The 12807-nt window shown below is 41.9% G+C and overlaps 1 protein-coding gene across 1 annotated transcript in view; it reads left to right on the forward strand.

The window, feature by feature from the left end:
• Window positions 1-12807, forward strand: part of GRHL2 (grainyhead like transcription factor 2) — a 111736-nt gene that overhangs the window by 33305 nt on the left and 65624 nt on the right. The window lies entirely within an intron of this gene.

Genomic DNA, 12807 nt, shown 5'->3' on the forward strand with positions numbered 1-12807 from the left:
TGCCCAGCTTGTTCCCTCACTTCTTGGAGGCCTTTGCTTGTTGTCATCTTATCAGAGAGACCTTCCCTATCACCTTACCCAAAGTCACACCCTCATCACTCTCGAGCTCCCTTAACTTCAGTTTACTGCAGACTGCCTATCCTCACCTAACATGTTATTATGAATATATGTTTCTATTTCTTCTTGTGTGCCCCCTCCTACTAGAATAAGCCCCGTAAGAGCAGGCACTTGTCTGATTTGTTCTCTGCTCCAGCCCCAATGCTTAGCATTAGCCCAAGTCATCGTGAGTGTTCAATAAATATTTCCTGAAGGAATGAATGAGTGAATGAATGAATGAACAAATGTATGGATGAAACTCTTATTGCAGTGACAGGAGGCAGGCTTTTGAAGGAGTGAACTATGTCTTAATGAAAGCTCCCATGTGTCTGTTGCCTTCTATGTATTGGGCTCTTTCTGCGCATCAGACATAAACATTTTGTCCTTCCTTCTGAAAACAACTTACTCTGTTGTTTAAAAACTGAGATGGTGAGGGGCTAAGAATTTTACCCAAGGTCAAATCCCTGGTAGGTGAAGATGGAAACCCAGGAATGCTGGAGTTTGCATCCCTTGTTTTATTTTTTAGTATTCTATGTCTTTACTCCACTGTCTGTCGTCTTTGTATCCTGACCTCTAGACAGTTCTTGGCCCCCATCAGGCCCTGATTACATGCAGAGTGACTGCACACATTCACGAATTGACCCTGCGTTGAGGTCCTTCTTCTCCCCTCTACGCCTTTCTCTCCGGACATTGAGAGCATCTTGCACTCTGGGTGGTAGGACTCTTGGCTGCTACGAGCTCTGATATTTCTAAAAGCCAGTTCAGAGACGTGGTTCTTGTACATTAGGCCGTAAACTATGTTGGTGAGGAAGGAAACATTAGCAATTAGCTCTTACTGGATGTAAGTACAGCAAAACCAACCCCAGCCCAAGTGCATTCTGCTGCTTGGCAAAGCACACAAGCAGAATTCTCCAAGTTTCACAAGTTCTTTCTTGTGAGCTCATCGGATAACAAAATTATTCCAGGTCATAAATAAGTTTACATTCTGCAGCCCAAAGATTGTCCCTGTGCCAATTGTACCTACTGTACAGAATCGCCACTTTGATGATATCTGTCGTTTGCTCCTCTCTGAGTGTGGAAGCCCCTTTCTAAGGGGACATGGAGTTAGTGTTGGTCCCATCTTAGTTACCACCAGCTTGCAGAAAGGCAGAGTGATTCCACATTCACTCAGCAAATGGACCCTTTGTTAGGAACTGGCAATTCAGAGATAAATAAATAAGGTGGAGCCCCCTCCTCGAACTGCTCAAGTCTGGAGGCAAGAAGATGACCAGCTAAGATACCACGCGTGAGGGGCACATGGGAGGAACACTTCCCTGAGATGTTTCTAAGACCCCTCTGCAAAGATAACAAGAGTGGCTGAGGTCGAAAAGGTGGTGGAGAGTGCTGCGAGCCAAGGAAGCAACCCACGCAGAGGTACAGGAATCCAGACAGAAAAACCGGAATGAGATTGGCACATAATTGTATAAAATCTGGTAAAACTGTTGGCAAAGATGGGAGGGGTGGAAACTCTCATGCATGCTGGTGGGAGTGTCATCGATTCAACTTACACAGGGAGTGGGGAGAAGGAGGGAAGTCCCGAGTAAACTGGGTTGAGAAAATGAGATTGAAGGCTCCGGTAGCTGTGGAGAGGCTTGCGTTTTTAAGGGGAATCTTAGAGCACCAGGGATATGAAGTATAGATGGAATTTGCTGGTCTCAAGCTCTAAGAGGAGCCCCATTTAAAGCTGTTTCCATGAGGTACGGGCTGAAGCTCCAGGTCTACCGTGGAGGCTGAATGAGCCCAGCTGGGTGTTTAAGGGTCCAGGGCCCAGAAGGTTCCAGGTATTAGAGGACCATTGACAAATACCACATGTGTCCTGGTGGTAACCCCCAGAGCTGCAGGTGGAAAGTTGGGGAAATGCTATCTCTCAGACCGTGGGGTGGGTCTTCGCAGAGGAACATCACCACACCAGATGCTGAGGGGAATGAAGCTCAGAGTTTCTCGTCCTCCGCCGCTTTGACATTAGCTTGGCTCCACAGTCTTGTTTTGCAGTTTTGTTGGGGAGCTATTGAAAAGTGTGTGTTTATACTTTTTTATACTGAGATGTAACACGCATACTTCGTATTTTGCTAATTCAGTTATTCTACTGTTGAACAGAATGGGCTTTAGAGATCCAGGAATACATAAGTGAGGCTTCATAAAAGTTGTCACTCATCATGGTGGATGTGTTCCGTTCACTTTTCAGTCCTCCCAGAACTCTGACGAGGAGGAGACTGGGAATAAATAAAGGCAAATGGAACATTGTGATGAGGCGGTATTTCTCTTTAACGAGTTGCAGTATTTGATTTTGGAGGCTTTGGATAACCACTGAGGATTTTCAGCAGGACTGTCATGCAGTGATATCTGTATTTCAGAGAGGTAGCTCTGGGCCAGCATGGGGGTGGGATGAAGTGAGGGAGAGACGGTTATGGCTGGGAAAGGAGAGATGCAAAGTTAACCCAGGAATGCGAGATGAATTCTAGAACTGGTGGACTCTCCAGGACTGACTGGCCGTGGGAATAAAGGAGAAGATAAAAATCACAGAAAAAAACCTCAGCTTTGTTATCGAGGCAGGTGTCCCGCCCTGAGGCAGGGGGTCCGGAGGAGCAGCGTGGCCAGGTGCGGGGGAGTGGAGGCCGGCCGGTGCTGAGTCCAGCCAGGGGCACGGTGACTTGGAGGCACCGTGTACACGTGGAGCAGGCTGGGAGTTACCCGGGACTCATTTGCACGGTGGAGGGATCCAGTTTTGCACAATGGAAGCCATTTTAAAAACATTTGAAATGAACCGCAAATCACGAAATGAACCAGACTGCATACCAAGTCTACTCAAACCGTGAATAATTCCAAAACCACTTTCCTGGGAAGGGATATTTTTCTCTTTGTTTCCTTTCAAACAGGGAAGGCAAATTATAAGACGTCCAACAACTAATATTGATTTATAAAATAAAAAAACAGAGGCTACAGCAGATATACTGAAACTCATTCAAATATAATTTCTCTACTGAACAGAATTACTGTCTTGCTTTACAATGCAGATGTTTCAAAATAATGAACATCACAGTTTTTGCACTTTCAGAACGGGTGGCGTGGATCGTCATGTAATGGGACTTATTCCACAAGCGCGTCCAAATAAGCATCATTACGTTACAGTCACATCCAATGTGACCAGTACTGACATAATTTTGTAGTTAATTGTGAAACTAACCATTTGCTCTTTATTCAGTCTGTCTTTAATTTTGGTTCCCAGTAAGTAATCTTTCCCTGTACCAGGATGTATTAGTTATATTGTTAATACTAATCCCATAGTTTTCCGTGGTAATTAGCAGGCAATTATAGTACATCTTGGGTTATTAGCATGTGATTATAGGATTTTCGTCTGTGCCCTAACGCAAGTCTATCTCTTTATTTTTAAATCGTGTTGTTAATAGCAATCTTATATTAAGATAAAGCTTTCAGGAACACTTAAGTTCCAATGAAATCAAAATATTTCTTCACGTTTAGTTCTAAATTGTTTGCTTTGAGAGTCAAAGAGAAGCCTTTCAGAAGACTTTCGAATACAGAACTTCGTTGACCACTGGGACTTATTCAGCTTGGCTCGTCTGTCCAGGCCTGGGAGCTCTCTTCTGTCTGAAATCCTACTCCACTTTCAAATAGGAATTGCGAATAAAGTTGTCACACCTTTCCTTCCTTCCTTCCTTCATTTCTTCCTCCCTTCCTCCCTCCCTCCCTCCCTCCCTCCCTCCCTCTCTCTCTCTCTTTCTTTCTTTCTTTCTTTCCTCCTTACTCCCTTCCTCCCTTCCTTCCTTCCTTTTTGCTTTGAGCTTTCTAGAGGAGGCTGGCTTTGGATGTGCCCTACAAGTGTGCTTTCTTGCAGCTTTTATAGTCAAACCTGGGTTGGGCTACTCAGAGCTGTGCAGAACAGTGGGACGGTAGAGACTGGTGGGTTGGGCGAGGCAGCTGCTGCCTTTCAAGAGGTCAGGTAGCCAAGAAGTCAGAGTGAATCTGTGGCCCACATAGGCCTGGGAGACAAGTGTGCCCGGCCACTCTCTCCTCTTCCTCTGGGTTTCCCACTCTGCCACTGAGTTGTGTTCTGTGGAGAGCCCTCCTCCCCCAGAACTGTATAAACTTGCTCTCTCCTGCAGTCGGGAAAGTGTGGGACTTCCCTCCTTTCAAAATAACTCAAGTAAATGGAATTTTGATGTTTCCTAGACTTTTTCCACACTTCTGAATAGATATGAGAAGGAAATTTGATTCAAAATAAAACACCACCTCTTGAGAGCCCTCAACTTAAAAAAAAAAAGCAAAGAAACAACAAAAACCAACCAGGGCTGCCTGGAGAGAGTCAAGGCAGTGAGTCAGAGCTAAACTAGAGGAGCAGCCTTGAGCCTGCTTTCTGCACAGGAGAGAACAGGCTGGGGTATGGGTCAGGCTCTGCCCGACACGCTGCTCGCGTGGCGTCGTGCTTTGGCTGTTGCCACAAGTACAGGCAGTGTAGGGCGCCTCTGTTTTATAGAGAAGTACCGTAGCCACAGCTCCTGGAAAACTTTTTTCATCTGCTACTTTGGTTATACAATATTTACGTGATAAAAATGGTAGGCTATTAATGTTATATATTTAAAAGATTACAAACGGCAAATATTTTTTAAAATTTAATCTTAGTTCAGGCGGAACGTATTAGTTTTCAATAAAAATTGAGCCACCGTGGGTTTTTATTTATTGCATGCATGTCTCTGTATGAGTCCTAGAAGCTCATTCTGTTGGGGACAGACACCTCTGGGGAGAATCATTTCCTCCTTGGCATGTGTGCCTAGGGTGATCCGGGGCTCCCCCAGCCTTCCCCCAGGGAATGGACCAGGACAGGGCCAGAGTTCAGACTGCCCACACTTACAGGCCCTGATCCTGGCAGACTCCCTTGCAAAAAACTATTGCTGGGTCTTCCTCTTTCCTTCCAATCCATGTTTCTTAAAAGAGGAGTCAATGCCTACCCCCCATCCTAAACTACTACTCATGTCTGAATCCAGCATAACCTGCCTTTTATTAAGATTTCTTCATGCCAAATCTACAGGTATATTTTCACCCCTCACTAGTTTTCCTAGTTACTTCCAACCTCTCCTTTATTCCTTCTCTAGGGCTCTTCTCCTTTACCTGGCTGACATCTCACCCCTAAGACCTTTTCCCCCAACCCCACTTAGGTGAGATCTTCCTAATCTTTCAGGCATAGTCAGCTGCTTCCTCCATGAGTTTTAGTTTATGTCTAGACAATAACACTTCTGCTGTGTTTCACTTGGTTTATCAGTTTACATTCTGTCCATTCCACTAGATGCCAAGCTTCTTGAGGGGAGAGAAGATTTTTTTTTTAACTTTTGTATAACCAGCACCTGGTATAGAGCCTGGCACAGAAAAGATGCTCAACCAGTGCTGACTAGTTGATGAACAAACTTCCATGTATGGTTCTGTGTATGTAGGTAATACCATGGTAAGCAGGCATGTGTCTTGTTAACAGGGAAATCAGGGTGCGGTTGGGCTCTGTCCTCTTCCATGATGAAAGGATCAATTTTGGTAGTATTTTTCTGGATGCCAGCTAAATGTGCATTTGATACTTTAATTTCTCATATTTTAAATATTATTGTGTTATGCTGTAGACTTTTTGATGAAACTTGGTTAACAACTCCAAGACTTAATTGCTAACATAGAAATATAATACCTACACTAATAAACCAAGGGGAAATTTCTCCTTTTTAACTTAACTAGAAATTATTGTTGATTCCCTGAAGCAAACAAATAGAAAGTTGTTTTAAAGCAAACTTTCCCAAGAAAAGATAGCTAGATTTGGAAATTAAAAATTATACTTAATGTGGTCTTTCATTTGGGTTAATGTTTCTTCACTGCTTCCAGGAAGTGGGTTTGTCTGGCTCTAGGCATTATTGTTTAATAACCCTTTTCTGGAAAAGTTTTTCCCTACTGCTGGCAATCTGAAGCCCTGAGTGGTTAACCAGAAGGAATGTTACGCAGAGGATTAAAGCAGGGAATGGGTGCTTGAAGAGCATCCACCGAATGGTTGCTCTGAGAATCTGTTTTAACGAAAGGTTAAAGCTGTCCCATAAAGAGATACTGGTTTAGATTATGAGCTTTCAGAATTAACATGTGCACACTCGCACGCACGCGCTCACACACACACATACACACACACAGAGATAACAAAAACCTCTTAATAGACCCACCGTGCTTAATACCATAAAATGCTTTAATTTCCTGTCTTGCATCTTTTTCTTTTTCACATTTACCGGGTACCACCACATTGTTTTACCCCTACTTGGTGGGCCGTTTTCTATATCTTTACTGATATAATAAGACCATGCGTTCATCTCAAACATGTAATCTATGCTTTTTATTTGAGTTGATGTTTTTTGCTTGGGGCCTAATTATTTTCTTTCTTTAAAGATGCATTTAATGACACCTCAGATAACCTGATAGTCTCACATTTTTTCATATTATTTGGTTGGCTTAAAAGTTAAAAAAAAAAAAAAAACAACCCTGGCAATACAGTCTGATAGTTTCACGAAACTCATCTATTTACTGAGCAAAACTATAGAGCTGGTCTTTTCAGCTGTCCTCCAGCGGTGGCTGGCAGCCTCTCTCTCGCCCTGCCTTTCAGCAGGAACAAATGTATGTCTTCGTTGTCTCTGCAGTACCCGCAAGTGAGGAATTAGGCAAATCTAAAGGTTTTTGTTCCCTGTTTACAAAATCTAAAACTTGCCAAGAGAAAGTTTTTCCCAAAATTTAATTAAGCTCTTTGAGGTTGGAGAAGCCAAAATAAGGATCCAATCTTAAGAAAACTCTTTGAACTGGCTCCAGGAACGCAGAGCTGCCACTAGCGTTTCTGCTCTTGAAAAGGCAAGTATTGAAAAAACCGAGAGCCGAATAAATGAGCATCTCGTCATTGTTCAGAGATGCTGTGAGGCCAGCACTGTATTATCTCCATTTCACAGATTGGGAAGCCAGCTCTTCTAAGCCAGCTTTTTCTGCTGTGCTCACACCTACACTCCCCAGATGCTGTGGTTTAGCATCACCTAGGAAAATAGTGAGAGCGGGAATTGCTTCCCTCCTTTGAAGGACACATTTACCTTCCTGAAGAAATATATTTAAGAGAATTGGAATTTCAATTTTGAAATAACATCTAAATCCTCTAATAATTGTTGGAAAATAAGTAAACAGGAATAGCAATATGGGTAATTCAAATAGCAGTTAATGCAAAAATCCCTCATATAACAAACACCTCCCAACCCTCTCGTCTACATAACAAACTTCCCTTCCGTTATCTGTGGACCAATTTGGTAAGTGATTGGGCAGCCATGGGCTATCGGGGAGGTTGAAAATGGAGGTTAATTTTAATGGATCTTGAGCCACTGAAGGAATTGGGTTTATAATTCCCAATTTATCAAAAGGTAATCCATCTGAGGATTTATACTTCTCGTAGTGTGTCTGTGTCCTGCACCACCAATTACCAAAAAGTTATTTCTTTTGTTTGAATCTATTCAGTCTGCAACTCAAAAGGACAATTATAGGAGCTGGAAAATTATTTCTGATATTAAGGGCTACTAGACACTAGAATGAGTCTTTGAGAGAGACTGTGGGATGTCTTATGACAGAACAGCAATTCTCAAGACTCTTGCTAATAATAAAGTATCATCATTTGAGAAAGAGTTCAATCTTCTTTTATAAATTAGAGTTGGTTTAACTGGGAAGTGTTACAGTTTCTGGAGATATCAACTGGGGTGGGGAAAGTTTGAGGACTTGTGCTAGAGGGAGGGAGCCCTGTTTGTAGGTCTGAGATGATTTGGGCTGATTGACTTCTAATCCTATGTGCCTATAACATCTTGTTCCCTGCCTCACCCTAAGACTGTTAGCATATTAAGTAATGAAGTGAAGAATGGAAAACTGGAATAAAACGTGTAGTTCATGCAGTGTACAAGAATAAATTATTTACTGAAGGACCACCCATGTCTTCATTCAGTAAATTGTCAGAATATGTCAGGCACTTTTGTGTTGTTCACAAATTTAAGAGACAAATAGTTTGAAGAGACAAAATAGGTAAATTGAAGTTAAATCTCACTGAATAACAGACTGTTGAGAAGAGTTAAATTTTAAGCCCATCCAAGTTGATTTAAATTCAGAGCTAGAAGCCATGGTGTGTGTATAGGCACATATGCATGTGTGTATATGTGTCTACACACAGACTATGACCTACTTTCAATTTGAAATCAAGTTTATGGGTCAAGATCAGCATTCTTTTTTTTCCCCTTTTCCATTATGGTGTATTACAGGATACTGAATATAGTTCCCTGTGCTATACAGTAGGACATTGTTCTTTATCCATTCTATGTATATTAGTTTGTATCTGCTAGTCCCAAACTCCCAATCCATCTCTCCCCCAATCCCCTGCCCCCTTGACAACCACAAGTCTGTTCTCTATGTCTGTGAGTCTGTTTCTGTTTTGTAGATATGTTCATTTGTGTCAAATTTTAGATTCCACATATGTGCTATCATATGGTATTTGTCTTTCTCTTTCTGACTTTCTTCACTTAGTAGGATAATCTCTAGATCCATCCATGTAGCTGCAAATGGCATTATTTCATTCTTTCTTATAGCTCAGTAGTATTCCAGTGTGTGTGTGTGTGTGTGTGTGTGTGTGTGTGTGTGTATATTTCACATCTTCTTTATCCATTCATCTGTTTATGGACATTTAGGTTGTTTCCATGTCTTGGCTATTGTAAATAGTGATGCAATGAACATAAGGGTGCATGTATCTTTTCGAGTTATAGTTTTGTCCAGATACATGCCCAGGAGTGGGATTGGTGGATCATATGGCCCTTTTCTCCACACCCTCTCCAACATTTGTTATTTGTAGACTTTTTAATGATGGCCATTCAGACTGGTGTGAGGTGGTACCTCATTGTAGTTTGATTTGCATTTCTCTAATAATAAGCGATGTCGAGCATCTTTTCATGTACCTATTGGCCATCTGTGTATCTTCTTTGGAGAAACATCTATTTAGGTCTTCAAGACCAGCATTTAAACAATGAAGTCAAATAGAGTAAAAATACTAGCATATCTGAATGCAGTAATGGGTTACAATGTAAAATGCTTTTCTTCCTCTAAGTTTATGGTCAGTGCAATTGAAAGCTATCTCATGGGCCTATATAATTCCTTCTCAAGAAATAGAAGGGTGAGTCAAACACAAAGAAAATATTAGGTTTAGCCTACTGGGAAAATTCCAAGAAAGAGTTCATCTTAAATGATGTACGGAGAGTAAATATCAATAATATTATTAATAGCTCCAGCTTTAATAGTGCCAAAGAGTTGTTCTACGCCAGTCACATTCTATGAGTCACAACTTATGTTTTCATAATGTCAGCCCCCTTTGCTCTGGATTAGGTATGGAAAGGTGCTCGCTGGAAAAGTTATATATCACAGAAAGCAAAAGGCTCTGCTTTGTATGTAGACAGAACTTCTTAGGCTTCAATCCCAGCTTGGCCCTTTCAAAACTAAGTGACTGCTGGGGAGGAGAGGTACTTGACACATTTGCCTGTTATACCAAGTAGGAATCATAAAAAAAGCTACTGATCAGAATTGCCTGAGGTTGTATTTGTGAAGTATGTGTATTTAGCACACACTAAGCTCTCAAAAACTGGTGGCTGTTCCTACTGTTTGCTCAGGGCCCAGGACCCAGTGATGGAAATACATTTAGTGCCTCTAAAAATCAGCTCAAGTGTCGACACACTTAAGGAAACCCAGGTTACCTCTGACTTGGTAAAAGTATTATAAAGGAAATCATGGACTCATTAGTGTTCTTGTGAGTCATTCAGATTTTAAGAAGCTGCTTCTTTGATTTTGAAAACAGAAAAGAAAAAAAAATCTCAGAACCTACTTGGACTAAGGTTTATTTATTTTACCTATTTCAAGTCAGAGCGAATACTCCTAGAATGACCCTCAGCTGTTTCCTGAATTTGAGCTGATCCCATTTGGCCGTTGCAGACAGAGAAAAGCAGATGTTTGAGGACAGGAGGGATGGGGGAAAGTGGGGAGCAACGTTGTTTCTGTCACTGACTACAGGATTAGCAGGGTCTGTTCCCTTAGACATCGTCTCTCTTTTGTGGCTGAGGAAATACAAGTGCAGAGAGGTTCAGTAACTTTTCACTGGAGGTCTTAGGGCTTGTGAGAGGAGGATAGAAATTAAATTCAGGTCTGGGAGTCTCCCCCACCAGTGTCCTTTCTCTCTGTGCTTTGGCACCACTCTATAAATGGACTCCTTGTAGCATCCTGACCCCAAATACATGAACTACCCCAAGTTCTTGGCTTTTCAAAATAAGCATCTTCTTAGGCTGTGGTGTATTGCACACTGAATTGGCCATAGTGCCCTGAGCCATTTTCAGCATTCCAGTTTCATTATTACACTAGTTCAGGCAGAATCCACACCTTTCAAAAGAGAAGCAATTTTTACTTTAATTACAGCACTTCTTTTTATCTCCAACAATACATACAAAAAATAATTGAAAGTGGTATTTATAATTTACCAAGCACATGAAGCTTAATTAAGGTGAAGGAATTAATAGTTCCTTTGACCGCATTCCAGAATCACACTTACACATACAATCAGTCTGAAGAAAACTCAATCTACAAAAGTCTGAATTTAAAAACCTTTTAACAGACCACTGATTACACGCAAAAAAAATTAAAAAGATAACAAAGGATTCACCGTCCTGCTTTCCATAACAATTAAAATAGAATTGAATCCCGTGATTTCAGCATAGAATATAACTTGCCAAAAACGTACAGAAAGTATTGTGCATCCACGTGTGCCTAGCAGCCCTTTGCTGAAACACTTTATCGAGTTTATCATCTTTGCCCCGACATCCCTTGCTTTCTCAGAAGGGCTAGTTTGTGAGATCCATCTTCCTGGGGTCTGCAGGACACACCCCTGACTTTGCCCTCCTTTGTCAAGGCATTTGCAGTGGTCCAAAAATGTCCAGTCTCTCCACATCATCAAACTTACATTCCCCCAGCACTTCTCTACCAGTGAGTTGCCACGTAGGCTATGCTATGATTTTTCTCTGTAAGATATTACTATCTGGTGGCCATTTAGTGTTTAATTTGCAAGATAAATATAGGCAGTGGTTAAAAGTATGGCCTTTGGCATTAAACAGACCTAGATTCAAATCACAGGTTGGTCTGTTACCAGCCACGTTATTTTTCAAGAGCAGCTTAACTTCTCCGTAGAAGGAGGATGCTGATACCTACCTCCCAGAGCGGTGGTGAGGATTAGATGAGATAACGTCGGTGGAAGGCTTGGCACTCAGTAAGCTCTCAGTCTGTGGCAGTTACTACTGTCCCAGGAGCATTTGCATTTTCACCTCAGGAGATGACAGTGTCTGTTCCCAAAGGAAAGTGAGTTCTAGGATGGGATTCCAGGCAAGAGAATAGCAAATGTTTTGGAGCAGGTGGTACCCACGTCTCACCACGTAGGTAACTGCCTGGTCCTCCTGTATGTGGTGTTGACGTCCGCCCAAGAGGGGAGACCTTTGAGGAAGAAGAACAGTCTGTCTCATGGACGTCATGGGTAGTTGATGTAGGACATCAAGGCATACCTAGTGCTTTCTAAGACTACATCAAGGCATACCTAGTGCTTTCTAAGACTATATGTGGGATAAATCAAATGCACACAAAGGATTCAGTCATTTCAATTTGCCATAGATCCATGCTACCCAGGATGGTCTCCAGAACAGCAGCAACAGCCCTGCCTGGGCGCTGATTAGAAAGGCAGATTCTTTGCCGCATCCCAGACCTGCTGAATCAAAATCTCTGGGAATGGCCTCAGACATCTGCATTTTACCAAAGTCCTCCAGTGATTCTGATGCACCCCAGCATTTGATTATCACTTTTATAGAACATCCACACAAGCCTATAAACTACGAGAATCCAGAAACTATCAATCAGTCTACGTCTTTGGAGGTCGTCCTAACAGGCCCTAGAGAATCTCTATGGCTGTGCATTCCCATATGCCTCACTCTGCCATGCCGAGGACACACCCAGCCTGAGAACAGACCCTGGAAAGTTTGACTCTATCACCAGCAACATGACATTAACAGTGAGATCAACTTCACTCATTTCATTAGACGAACTCTCATTTCTTCTTCCCAGGGATTCGTTGTTTCTGATGGTTTGAGCTGGTTGTGTACTTTAGGGTTATTCCTTTGTGTGAATGACTAAGATTCATAAGAACTACCTTCGTAACTCAGATTCAGCTGACATACATTTTTGAGAAACTTGTTTTAGCCAATTGTAGTTTTGTCCCATCATGTCACTTTTTGGAAACATCTAAGCCATATTTCTATTTATATCCCCATGCTCACCAAGTAGATGCTAGTATTCAATAGCTATTTACCAACCAGTGTACAAAACATGTAGTTTTTGTGTTGCCTCATCATTTTTTTAAAGAAATAAGAGTCCATTCGAAATGTAATATGAAGCGTTTTATTGGGCTTCACTTTATGATGCTTCACAGATACTGCTTTTTAAAAAATTGGATGTTTGGGGCAACCCTGCATGGAGCAAGTCTGTTGGCCCCATTTTCCCAACAGCATTTTCTCACTGCACGTCTCCGTGTCTCATTTTGGTAATTTTCTCAATATTTCA

This window comes from Eschrichtius robustus, chromosome 17 (assembly GCF_028021215.1).
Source record: "Eschrichtius robustus isolate mEscRob2 chromosome 17, mEscRob2.pri, whole genome shotgun sequence".
Taxonomy (NCBI): Eukaryota; Metazoa; Chordata; class Mammalia; order Artiodactyla; family Eschrichtiidae; genus Eschrichtius; species Eschrichtius robustus.